Raw genomic sequence first — 13,567 nt, forward strand, 5'->3', positions numbered from 1 at the left:
AAGCAAGAAACTCTGACACCTTTTATCGGATGTGATGGGAAGGCTTTACTATGAGAGGTTGATACGGGCATTGAAGTTCAAGATGATAAGGTTATACAAGGACTGTGGGGGAAAGATGTGCTTGGCATTGCTTTGCTCAGTATGTATGCCTAATGTTGTGCCATCAAGAGGCGATTTGATTAATGTTACCGCCACGGTCATTAACCCAAAGGGTTGCCCAAGGGGGTATGACCAATGTGCCCGCCTAATGTGGCCGCCCAGTGGAGCTGGGACAATATGTATGCTAAATGTGATGCCCACACTTTAGGTCTGCCCAACGAAAAGGGGCATGGCCGCCCACTTAAGTAATAGGCCGCCCACTTAATCAAAAAAGGGGCTTAGGTGTGGAAACAAGAAGAAAAACAAACCATGGCGAGTGTGGCAGCGCGCAGGGGCGCGATTTCCGAGCCTGCCATGTCATAAGGGGCATTTTTATGCCTCCCTAGCAACGACGGCGCCGTCGTTGCTAAGGGAGGGAGGAGCTATTAATAGTGACGTTTTCTTTTGCATGAGGGTGGGCAAGAATAACAAAGGAAGGCAAGGGGATTCGAGGCAAGTTGAAGGAGGAGGACACTCCAAGGGACGCCAACGAAAGGCATAGCAAGGAAGCATAACGAAGAAGAGGGGAAGGAGCTCGAAGGCAAGTGTAATAAGCGAAGCAAAGAAGAAGGCCGGTATCGAAAGGGAAGAAAACGGGGGAGATTGGAGAGGAGGACAATAAGCGATGCAAAGAAGGGGAGAGGGCTCGGAGCTAGGAGCCGGTTAGCAAAGCTCTTTCTCTCTCCGTCCCGAGCTTGAACAAAAAGACAAGCTTGGCAAAGGGATTCGAAAGCAAAGCTCTTTCTCTCTCCGTCTCGAGCTTGAATAAGAGAGTATCCTCTCTTTCTCTCACATCCTTGGTAAGCAAGAAAGCAGCAGGAAGTGTTTCTCTCTCGACGAGCATAAATCAAGAGAAACTCTCTCACTTGAGAGGTAGGGCAGATCTCGGCAAGGGAAAAGATGCTTGGCAAGAGCAGATAAGCAGATCTCGGCAAGGGAAAGATAAGGCGCGTGAAGTTTACCGGATATGTACGTCCTAATCAGCTTCAAATGGCTCTAATGGCAGGCATAAGTGAGAAATTTACAGTCATGATCTAATTGGAGAGCATTAAACTCTCCCATCACCATCAGTGCCGTTGATGACAAACGTTTGTAATCAAATTTCACTTCAGCTAATCATTAGCAGCTTGGAACATTCCGGTTGTCAATTTTTAAGCATTTAAGGTGTTTTCAGAGTCTTTTGCTTTGTGTTTGGCATCTAGTCTCTCGCACCTCCCACAGCCAGAGGCCCGGCGCCTGCCCGGCTCACGTAGCGAACCCATATCCCCCGACAGCGTGCTTCCCTTTCTGCCCTTCTGCGTCTCGATTGACTTGAATGGTGTGAGTCCTGCACCTCACAGCATGACTGTGCTCCTCCTGAGCCTCAGTGTTAGTCACTAGCTCATGCTTGGGGTCAGAGTCTCTTTCTGACTCCTCAGGGCCAAGGTCAACGCGGTAGGATTGTTTCTGGCCACGCCTGGGTTATGGTGCCATTATTGCAGCTGAAAAATTCAAACTGGGAGATGAGTTTTCTAGTCAACGAGCAACAGCTCTAGCCACCGTGATCGCCAAACTGGAATTGGAGCTGATCTCTTTAGATAGCTGATTCCAGTGTTCGAAGTTTACAGCTACTGGTGATGCGTTAGTTCAAGCAGTAGAACTGGAAAAGGAGATAGAAACTGAACTGGAATACATCTACTGAAATAAGAAACAGATTGAAGTACTGATAATGATGTTCAGATTCAAAGAGAATGAGTACAAAGTATGTATGGCTGAAGTACACTGGACTGCTGTATTTAGGATTACAAATGAAAGATTATAGATAAAGATGATGTAGCTCAAGAACAGCTTGGGAACTAAGGATTATGAATCAAAAGCTAACAGAAGTACATCCGACAAATACCAACCCGATTACAGTATAATGGGTCCTATTTATATGCCTTGGGAGTTTTTGTGGTATTGCCGTGGTAATTATTGACTGATCCGTTGTTCGTCTCACAGGAGTCTGTTCCCACCCAGTGAGACTGTCTCCGCCATCTACAGGGGTTTGCACCAAACCAACCAAAAGATCTCAAGGATGATGAAACCACAATAAAATTTTCACTTTTTCTGGAGTGAAAGATAGGAAGATAGCCTTGCAGTTCCTCCAAGAGTTTAACAATATTTATGCATTGGGAAACTACACAGAAGAATCAAAGATTTCTCGAGCTGCAAGATTTCTCAAAGATAATGCTACGCAGTGGTGGAGTTCAATCGCTACCCAACCGCATGCTCCAAGGACTTGGCAAGCTTTCATGACTACTTTTGCACGAAGCTACATGACTACCCTGTTCGAAGTCCAGATTTTGTTCGAATGGGGAAACTTGAAAATGCTTGCCTCGAAAACCATGGAAGACTACCATCGAAGGTTCCTCGATATTTACCTTCTCGTATCTTTCTTTCAGCTGATTCCCTTGCAGGACCAATGCGAGCAATATACCATTGGATTGCCATCACCCAATATTGTCTTTCTAAACAAGTATCAACAATGCAAGAACTTATGGACCATACGGCGGTTGGATACAAAGCTTATGAAAGGAAAGCACGAGTTTACTACAGAAGAGCCCTCCGAACATACTCAGTATCCTCGGCCACCACGAACAAACCCCCGGGAATCTCGTGAAAGCCAACCACAAAGGCCTCGCTTGACGCTACAACAACGAGACTTTACTACAAGCCGATGCTTTGGATGTTTAGCTACGGCTAAGCAAGCTCGACTTGCAATTGGACTCGTTCCTGATATTGATGACATTAATCTTGAAAGTTCCAATGAATTATGTAGAGCCTATGGGAAAATCAACGTAAAGCACTTATTTTCTATGATCCAAGAGCCACCAAAATTTTTATCCATCCTGATTTCTTTAAGTAGATGGACTTTGACTATGATCCACAAGTTGGAGAACTTGAAGCCGAGCTAGCCATTGGGCAAACTCAAAAAGTGGTGCCTCTAAGCAGAATTTCTACATCATGAAGTTAGGAAATTGAGATGCTCTCTTGGGCATGCCTTGGCATGACAAGAATCATGCGACACTCCAGATCCGAATTGAACTATGATGCAAAAGAACAAGCCAGCCATTTTTCAAATTCGATTGTCCAAAGAAAACCAAGAATGAATTTCACAATTGCTTTGTATTCAAATACTTTTCTCTGAATTTTGTTTGAAAAATATTGTTTGGAATTTGTTTAAAATGGATGTTATCCGCTTTGAACTTGTATTGGTGCGATTTGAGATTGCTTGATTCTGGTCTTGTGACGGGTTTCAATGTTTTTGGGAACACTATTTGGATACTCATGGCTCGGGCTTTCTCGGGAGGAGTACTGAAGAGAATGATTGACGTTTGAAGGTGCTTGGATACACCCATGGCCCGGACTTGTGTGGTTAATGATTGGAAAGTGATGTTTTACTCATGGCCCGGACCTTCTTGGTTATTTGTGAGAGGAGTTCTGAAAAGGAAATTGGAAACAATCTGAGCAATATTTACTCTCGAAACCTCCAAGCAATGTAGGCTGCGGTCTGGGGAGTGTTTGGTTGTAAAAGGCCTCTATATCTCATGGCCCGGACCTTTTTAGGTTATTTGTAGGAGGAATGACAAGGGAGTCATTGAATAACTCATATCCTGGACTTGGAGGGTTATTTGCGGGGGACTATATTTTTCTGTGTCTTGTAACATGCATATGTAAGCATCTGTGTTGCATCGTGATGTGTCATCCTACTTGAGTGAGATTGCCTGTGTACGTGTGATGGCTATTTTTGCTACACCAGAATATGAAGAGCTCTAATATGGAATGAGAAAACGGAATGACCCTCGGATATTATTTTTCTAACTTGAGTTTTTTTGCAGATATAATCGCCTATGATTACTCTTCTTTCAAGAAGGGGGGATGTCACAATTGCTGATGTGTCAAGTCACTGAAGACCCTAGCCAACTCGCAGATCCTGGCCGAGGGGCCTACACCCTAGCAGAACCAAAAGAAGAGGAAGTCTTCACCATCTTATAGATTCGCGGTGAGTGGCCCAATTATTAAATAAGGGTTAGGATTAAAATCCTAACTCCCAACAACTAATGGGACCTTGACTGATGGGGCCTAAATTATTGAAGACACCCACACACACAAAGTATTGCGCAGAAAATGATGACATGGCGCTACTGTACGGACAGCCCCTGAGGGCGGTAGCTTTTAGAAACGAGATGCTTTTAGAGCTTGATGCTTTTTATATGTAACCGCTTTTGGTATGCCAAGGGCCTTTAAATATGTGCCAAGGGCTCACTCTTTGGATTCTACCCGCGAGAGGTGTAGAGCAGTGCTGCCAATGTTGTACTGAGTTGAAGCAATGTAAAGAAATACCGAAAGGAGCGCCACAATTTGGGGCTAGTGCTATGTGGAGGGTGGAACTATGCCACTCCGTGTCTAGTGTCAAGTCTCTCTCTCTCTCTCTCTCTCTCTCTCTCTCTCTCTCTCTCTCTCTCTCTCTCTCTCTCAATTCAGTTGTTTTGAAGCGTCTAAAGTCTGTTCAGTCTGTTCTGTTCCGCTGGCACGGGGTGCCGACCTGTTACACAGCTCTCAAGCAACGCTTACAGAGGCTTGAGAATGTGATAGAAGCGGAGAGTCAAGCTGTCCTTGTTGCAAAAGCACGAGAGGTTGAAGCCTCCTTCACTGAGTCTACCACAATGGTTCAGAAGGAAGTCCACGAAGTAACACATGGCATCACGAAGAAAATCAACATTGAGCTATGGACAGTGCCATAGCATGGTGCACCCTTCGAGAGCCACGTGCGACTACTCCTATTGAGGACCCACAGGTATGGCATGATTATGCAAAAGAGACTCTACAAGGTACCAAACCATCCTCAGATTCCACAGCCTCCCGGACCTTGACCCACGAGCTCTTCTTTCTTCACAACAGAGATGGTCAAGAAGGGCATCCACCGCCTACATCATAGCTGGTCTTCAGATCATACAGGATTAGAGAGTAAGCACCTCATTTACGCAACCGCCACTGCCTTGTTGATTGTAGATGTATTCAACCGGGCTATAGGGGAGGGTTTCCCAGAGGAGTGGACACTTAGCACACCATTGTGCCAATCCACAAATCTGGGGACACCTTGGACCCAGGGAATTACATGACTATCATGATTGGCCATACAATGGCCAAACTGTATGGGGTAGTACTTGAGGTTGAGCTTAGTTCATACGGAGAAAGTGAGGGCCTATGGGCTCCAGGCCAAGTAGGGTTCAGGCGGACCTTCTCCACCATCTCCTCAACCCTCTTTGGATTCTACATCGACGAGATCTCCGATTACATCTTACGAGCGGGAGGGGCAAGAGCTGACCTAGCAAGTGCCCCAACCCACATTATGCTATATGCTGATTGTTCTGATTTCAGAGTCACCAAAGGGTCTACAGAGCTTTTTGAGCGCCTTGGATGAGTTTTGTACACACAGAGGAGTAGCAGTGAACCTTGGGAAGACCAAGGTCATGATCTTCCACACCTCTAGGTCAATTTGGCGAGCAGCCACATTTACAGCAGCAGGAGGTACAGTCAAGGTGGTCACCTCCTATGTCTATCTAGGAGTCACCTTCACTAGCAAAGAGGGCCTGTTCTCCAGGGCGCCATTGACAGGCTCACCTGTGGATATGCAACTTTGCCCATGTTAGAGTGGAGATGTCGTCAGGCACACTCTCATGAGCCCCGCACGAAGGGGTGGCTATTTGATATGTTAGTCACCCCAGCCCTTACGTACGCAGTAGCAGTGTGGGCACTCGGGTTGACAGATAGTCAGTGGGCACAGATTGAGAGACCACAAGTATATATGATCTCGTGCTTGTTTCGAGGCAAGCACACAGTGCCACAGGAAATCATCAGGGCAGAGCTTGCTACCCCCCCCCCCCCCCCCCCAATGGTAGTGGACGCACTCTTTCACACGGTCTGGTCTATCTTGAGAGTGAGAGAGCTCCCTGTTGACAGACTCACACGACGAGCATTTGAGTCGGCCATACAAATAGCAGAGTCTGGATATGACAGAACTTGGTACACCCAGGTTAGATCATGGTTCGGAGCACATGGCCTTGATCTTGAGAGCTTGCCGCCGTTCCAGTATGACCCTGACTCACCCTAGGTTCATCTCTCACGTGGTGAGAGAAACATAGTGCTCCGACAGGACCTGTGGTAGCTATATATCAAACAGAGTTGGATCACATCTCTTCTTCAACAGAAGATGTCACACTATAGAGATCATTTCCTTATCATACTCGAGGAAGGGTTCATACAACGACCACGCTATATGGACACCTGCATGCCACACAACTCACGGGTTGCGATTGGTCAGTTCAGAGTATCATCACACAGACTAGAGATAGAGGTGGGCGAGCTCATGACATTCCCAGGGAGGAGAGAGTTTGTCGAGTTGGGAGAGAGGACAAGTGAGGAGCAATTTGTTTGTAGATGCAGAGCTTATGATGATGCTAGAGGCAGATACGAGTCATTATTTAGAGGGCAGCCTACCCTCCGCGAGATTATCCACTCTCGAGATTAGAGACAATTGGGGGGCTACTTGCTAGAGATACAGAGGCATAGAGATACACTTCTGCATCTACATACAAAGACACATGGGGGGGGAGGGGGACATTCACAGCTTACAAATTTTTTCTAGAGGACCACACCTCCACTCCCAGATCCACCGAGGGGAGTGACTCTGCTGCAGGCTGAGATCATCCGGGCCAAACGAGATCGGCATGCTACCGGATGCCGGGCCCCACTACTCCACCACAGACAAATCAAGGAGATCCAGACTCGAGAGCATCGAGCTGCTCAAGAGAGACGAGCCCAGATGATGGCTCACCTAGCTGCGTTCATCCGAGCAGCCCTTGTCACCTGACACATCCCAACCCTATGTGTCCGTGGACAAGCTACACCACAGCAGGGTTCAGTCAGTTCAGTCAAGTCTAGATTAGCAGTGATCTGGCACTTTTGTGAGTCTATTCGTAGACCGTGCATGCCCAGACACTTAGCATAGGTGCATATCCTCCGGTTGCACACAGCATGATCATTGGAATTCCCATCAGAATCCATTAGCATCAGTTAGGGGAATTTTCCAGTGCATTTAGCCTATTTTCCTATTTTTGGTTATTTTCACTTATTATTTTTAAGTGACTTTCCAACAAAAGTAGGTAGGGCAATTTTGCTAAGTTAATATATAAGCAAACCCAAGTTAGCACTTTCTGGCAAAAGAGGTAGCAGGAGCTTCCCGCTCAACAGGCAACTTCTCAGCAGTACCCCCCCACAACATCCCTAGCGTTTCCAAGCCTTAGCATCGCCACCCACTCCACTTCCCTGGCGTTTTATCCTCCACAGCAAGTCCTCGCCAGCAGTGTCCTTCTTTGGCGTTTTTCCCACGATCCACAACCTCAGCCTGAGCGTTTTTACTAACGCCATACAATGCTGCCCTGTCCAGCTTTTTCAGCCCAGCACTAACGCTAGCAGCCATCAGCCTTGGTGGTGTTTTTGCAGCAGATCAGCAGTAACGTTTTTGGCAAGGGAAAGGCAACATCAGCGTTTTTGATTCTCAGCCCTTACCGCAGCAGATACACACAGTTTTCAGCCTATGACACAGAAGCAGATCAGCCCCCAGATGGTTGCAGAGGTTCCCCCATTTTCAGCCATAAAAACGCAGCCAAAACAGTCATTTTTAGCCACCGAAACAGTCCCGAAATTCAGCGATTAGAAGATCTCAGATTTCAGCCATCGAGTCGTCGTCGTCATCACCGTCGTCGTCATCGGCATAGTCCCATTGCATCAGTCCTTTGCATACGCATTGTACACCTTTGTGCAATCAAAGTAGACCACTCTCGCCGACGAGAGTGGGGCCTTCGGAGGAGGGTTTTACAACCTCTCGGGTGTCGTATCTCTTCTCTCTCCTTCTCTCAGTCTCATTCACTTGCACGCACAATATCCACTCACTTTGTTCGTGATCATAGCACTCTCCACAAGACGGAAGGCTCTCTCCTTCCCTAAGAACTAAAAGGAACCTTGAGCAATAAAGATCACTAATCTTGAGAAAATACAACATGCATTCCGTTGCACCTAACATTGGTATCAGAGCTTTGGAAGTGTTCTGCATTACTCAAGGAAAGAACCACAAGAACCACAAGAATTTTTTTTGCTTGTTGCGATCGCACGAACCCAAGTTTACTTGGGCGTGGCGATTCCTAATTGTGTTTTGTTGAAGAGTGACAAGATTCCCAAGAAAGAAGGGCTTGTCCAGCCTCCCCTTGTGTCTCTTTTCACTCATTGAGAGCGGACCGTGGACTTAGCGGCTGGCCAATCGACGTGAGGTGGGAAAAAGCAACCTTGGTGTGAGCGCAAGGCCGCCAAGGGGTGCGCCCGCAGAAAGGAGTAGAACTCGGGTGAAGAGAAGATCCTTCTCCAACGCGATTTGCAAGCGAAAGAAAACCTTAAGAACCCCAAGAACCCAAGACCCTCAAGACTCAAGAACCTCAAGATCCTCAAGAACCCAAGATTCTCACGAATCAGGGACCTCAAGAACCTCAAGACCCTCAAGAACCCAAGTTCACCCCAAGATCATAGTGCATGGTCGTCACCCGAAGCGGAATGGATACTTTGCATACAGGTGATGAGCATGAGAGAGGCAACGAAGACTCGTCCCCATCTGGAGATGGTTTCTTCAACCCTCCCCCTTCGCCATCTACGCCACCAAGTGTACCAAACCCTATGGAGGAAATGGTCAAGCAGATGATGGCCATGATGGATAGACAAGAAGCAAAGCGCCTTGCTCAGGAACGTGAGCGCGATGAAAGAAACGCAAGACTTGTCGCAAAACAAGAAGAAAATCGACTTGCTCAGGAACGTGAGCGCGATGAAAGACATGCAAAACTTGCGGCACAACAAGAAGAAAATTGACTTACTCTCGAACGCGAGCGCGATGAACGAAATGAACGAAAAGCAGAAAAGGACGCTGAGCGTGAAGCTCAAAGGGAGCTTCGTCATCAAGAATTTATTTCCCACATCCTAGCTTCGAAGACCGAACCACCCAAAGATCGTGGGAGTTCGTCAAGTGGCGCAAGCCACAACGCGGATTCCAACCATCCAGTTATAGAAAAGTTGACTTTCAGTAAGTATGACGGTAAGATGGATGCTACGGTTATTCATTCTTGGTTGCATCAATTTGATGCTTATTTTGCGACAACTAAGAAGACAGGAAATAGCAAAGTTTTGACGGCAGCTATGTACCTTGCCGGTGATGCCATCAATTGGTACCACGCATGGCAAGAGGTACAGCTAGCCGCGCACCTAGAGGCAACCGACGATTTCACGCCCCTCTCTTTTGGTTGGGCTGATTTCCAAGACAAGCTCAAGGCGCGGTTTATGCCACCTCAGTACCTTGCACGATTGAAGGACGATTGGCGCGCTCTCAAGCAAAATGGTATGCCGGTTATGTCTTTTTCTAATCGTGCTTTGTAGCTAGGTACCCAACTACGCATGTCGGATGATTAGCGCAAAGAGGCTTTTCTCTTTGGATTGGACGAGTATATCAAGTACGATGTCGAGGTATTCGATCCAACTGATCTCAACAAGGCGGTAGCGATTGCTCTCGCAGAGGAGATGAAGCACAACAAGGGAAAGCCTAAGGAGAACAAGACTTCCACAAGTACCTTGCAGACTTCTCAGAACCCGCAAAATGGTAAGAATGGTAAGAATGATAACTCTTCTAACCAATCTTCCAACAGTCTCTCATCAAAGAATTCTTCCAATGAATCTAAGGGTAAGGCTAACACAATTGCTAAACCTAAGCTTACTCTAGATGAAAAGGTAGCACAAGGAATTGTAAGAGGATACATCACGTCAGAAGAACAAAGCACTTATTCTAAGGAAGGTCGTTGTTTTCATTGTCACATTAAGGGTCACATAAAAAGAACATGTCCTAAGCTTGAATCGAATGAATCTAAAGAACCCACAACACCCACTACATCTATCAATGCAATGAATGATAACACGATTGTGCCCAAAGTTTCTCAGGACCCTCCCATTGATGATTCTCTCATTAAATGTTATGGTCGTACGTCGGGGCGGGGCACCGTTTTGTCATATTGTTTGACCCAGGTAGTATGCATGATGTGATCAGTTCCTCTCTTGTTAGTCCGAGATCTCCTATCGAGGTCTCTGCCTTTCGTCGTGGTATGGACGCTCTCATCATGGAGGAGTGCCTCGATGTGTTGTTTGCAATTCAACAGACTGCCTTCACTAGAAGATTTGTTGTTTCTCCTCTCTCAGGATGTGATATGATTTTGGGCATTCGATGGTTTCGTGATAATGACGCTCTCATGAAATTTACGGCTAACACTATAACTCTCAATGCCGACAGTGATTCTCCTATTGTCATTCATGGAGAGGACATTGCTCCTTCTCCATCTCTCATTGCTAATATGCAGGACAAGGTTGAAAGGATTCGGAATAAGGAGATTCTCTCAATCACAGCATGACACACAGGATTTGCATGATGGTGTGAAGCATGATGATGATTTGATTGACAATGATTTGCATGATCAAGATGTGATTTCTCACAAGCATGATGAGTTGCATAAAGAAGATGTGATTGTTCACCAAGATGATGTGTTAGTTGATGCTTTTGCTAGCGAAGCTAACCTCGTTTCAGATTCGATCAATCACGAAGATCTGATCTTGGCTTTCGAGTTGAGGTCCAAAGAACCCCCACAGGACGATTCGATCATTCAGGACGAACCGATCTTGGCTCTCGAGCCTTGGTCCAAGGAACCCTCACAGAAAGTATTATGTGTTCGCATGATTGATACGCACGCATTGTTTGAGTGTTTCATTCGTGAAGGTTTCCTGTATTTTAGTCAACATCGTTATGTAATCCCTTTTACTAGGCATGACATATTGTATGTTGAGCACGTTTCTCCCATGGATGAGCACGAATGTATGCGGATTGCTCATGAAAAGTTGAAAAGTTTGTATGTAAGGAAGTCACATTCCATGTCTCTTCCTTGCCGTGACAGAGTTTCCCAAAGAGCACATGATTGTATGAGCACCAAGCATAGGCATTTCCATTGTGATTTGCCACAGTTGATTGATTTTGATCAAACAGAAAAGATTCGATCGCATTGTTTGCATGTGTTTGATGAACTGGTTGTCACTCCGTCTCTATGTTCATCGACATTGCATACACAGTCTTTAGAGAAGACAAGATTTTTTTCCTTCACTTTACATGGAATAGGTATGTTCATGGTTTTGTGTTGGAGATGGTTTCAGGAATTTTCAGCCATGGAGATTCTTGAAGACGGAAGAAGCAGGTCTCTAGACGAAGTTGACGCAAGAAAAGAGATTCAGAAGACTTTGTGTCGCTTTCGGCGCGGTCCAAAGAAGCAAGCGTTGCAGACCTTTATGAAGTTCAAGTACCGCTCGACCCACACAGCAAAGTGGGCCGGCGAAGAGTCCCTTCGAGGATTCCGGATATTGTTGGCGATCTCCCTCGACGCCATACAGTTCGGTACTAGTACCGCACTTTGAAAAGGAGGGGATGTCACGTGACACATCCCAACCCTATGTGTCCGTGGACAAGCTATACCACAGCAGGGTTCAGTCAGTTCAGTCAAGTCTAGATTAGCAGTGATTTGGCACTTTTGTGAGTCTATTCGTAGACCGTGCATGCCCAGTCACTTAGCATAGGTGCATATCCTCCGGTTGCACACAACATGATCATCGGAATTCCCATCAGAATCCATTAGCATCAATTAGGGGAATTTTCCAGTGCATTTAGCCTATTTTCCTATTTTTGGTCATTTTCACTTATTATTTTTAAGTGACTTTCCAACAAAAGTAGGTAGGGCAATTTTGCTAAGTTAATATATAAGCAAACCCAAGTTAGCACTTTCTGGCAAAAGAGGCAGCAGGAGCTTCCCGCTCAACAGGCAACTTCTCAGCAGTACCCCCCACAGCATCCCTAGCGTTTCCAAGCCTTAGCATCGCCACCCACTCCACTTCCCTGGCGTTTTATCCTCCACAGCAAGTTCTCGCTAGCAGTGTCCTTCTTTGGCGTTTTTCCCACGATCCACAACCTCAGCCTGAGCGTTTTTACTAACGCCAGACAATGCTGCCCTGTCCAGCGTTTTCAGCCCAGCACTAACGCTAGCAGCCATCAGCCTTGGTGGCGTTTTTGCAGCAGATCAGCAATAACGTTTTTGGCAAGGGAAAGGCAACATCAGCGTTTTTGATTCTCAGCCCTTTACTGCAGAAGATACACACAGTTTTCAGCTTATGACACAGAAGCAGATCAGCCCCCAGATGGTTGCAAAGGTTCCCCCATTTTCAGCCATAAAAACGCAGCCAAAACAGTCATTTTCAGCCACCGAAACAGTCCCGAAATTCAGCGATTAGAAGATCTCAGATTTCAGCCATCGAGTCGTCGTCGTCATCACCGTCGTCGTCATCGGCATAGTCCCATTGCATCAGTCCTTTGCATACGCATTGTACACCTTTGTGCAATCAAAGTAGACCACTCTCGCCGACGAGAGTGGGGCCTTCGGAGGAGGGTTTTACAACCTCTCGGGTGTCGTATCTCTTCTCTCTCCTTCTCTCAGTCTCATTCACTTGCACGCACAATATCCACTCACTTTGTTCGTGATCATAGCACTCTCCACAAGACGGAAGGCTCTCTCCTTCCCTAAGAACTAAAAGGAACCTTGAGCAATAAAGATCACTAATCTTGAGAAAATACAACATTCATTCCGTTGCACCTAGCAGCCCTTCCTCCCAATCCCACCCCCTATCAGTAGAGGATGGAGCTAGCTAGCTTGATGCATCTGCATGGTTGCACTACCCTGAGCATATAGACATGCACACATCCCTAGTACTAGAGCTCCATCCCCCCACCCCCCATAGATCCTATCATACACCAAGGTTTTCTCTTTATTTTGTACCAGTTTGGATTGTTTTGTCTTTTCTGATAGATGAAAGACATACACACATGTATACTTGATTTGTTTCATAGGCAGACTTCGGCCTCACATAGATGTTAAAAAATCTCTCTCTCTCTCTCTCTCTCTCTCACACACACACACACACACACACACACACACACACACACACACACATTGTGTTCAGTTCAGTTCCTCTCAACTGAAGTAAAGTAACCTTGTGTTTGTGCGAAGTACTAGATCCAAGTTAAAATCCTTAAACCTTTCTGTTGCACGCGACACTTAGGGCATGCATCAAGGCCCTGTGCTGCAGCATGTTCACCAAGCACCGGGAGTAGCTATTACTAGATAAGTGATCCTCACGGCATCGATCTTCAAGGAGATTTCACTACAGAGAGGTGGAGCTTTCTAGAGCAGTTTCCCTTTCTGCCTTGAGGCTGATAGTCATCTTCCTCTTG

The 13,567-nt window shown here is 46.3% G+C and overlaps 1 protein-coding gene across 1 annotated transcript in view; it reads left to right on the forward strand.

The window, feature by feature from the left end:
* The window catches only part of LOC147445194 (glucose-6-phosphate 1-dehydrogenase, chloroplastic-like), a 61,579-nt gene that overhangs the window by 18,497 nt on the left and 29,515 nt on the right, over window positions 1–13,567 (forward strand). The window lies entirely within an intron of this gene.

The sequence above is a fragment of the Adiantum capillus-veneris genome, chromosome 12 (assembly GCF_014529385.1).
Source record: "Adiantum capillus-veneris isolate H3 chromosome 12, ASM1452938v2, whole genome shotgun sequence".
Classification (NCBI taxonomy): domain Eukaryota; kingdom Viridiplantae; phylum Streptophyta; class Polypodiopsida; order Polypodiales; family Pteridaceae; genus Adiantum; species Adiantum capillus-veneris.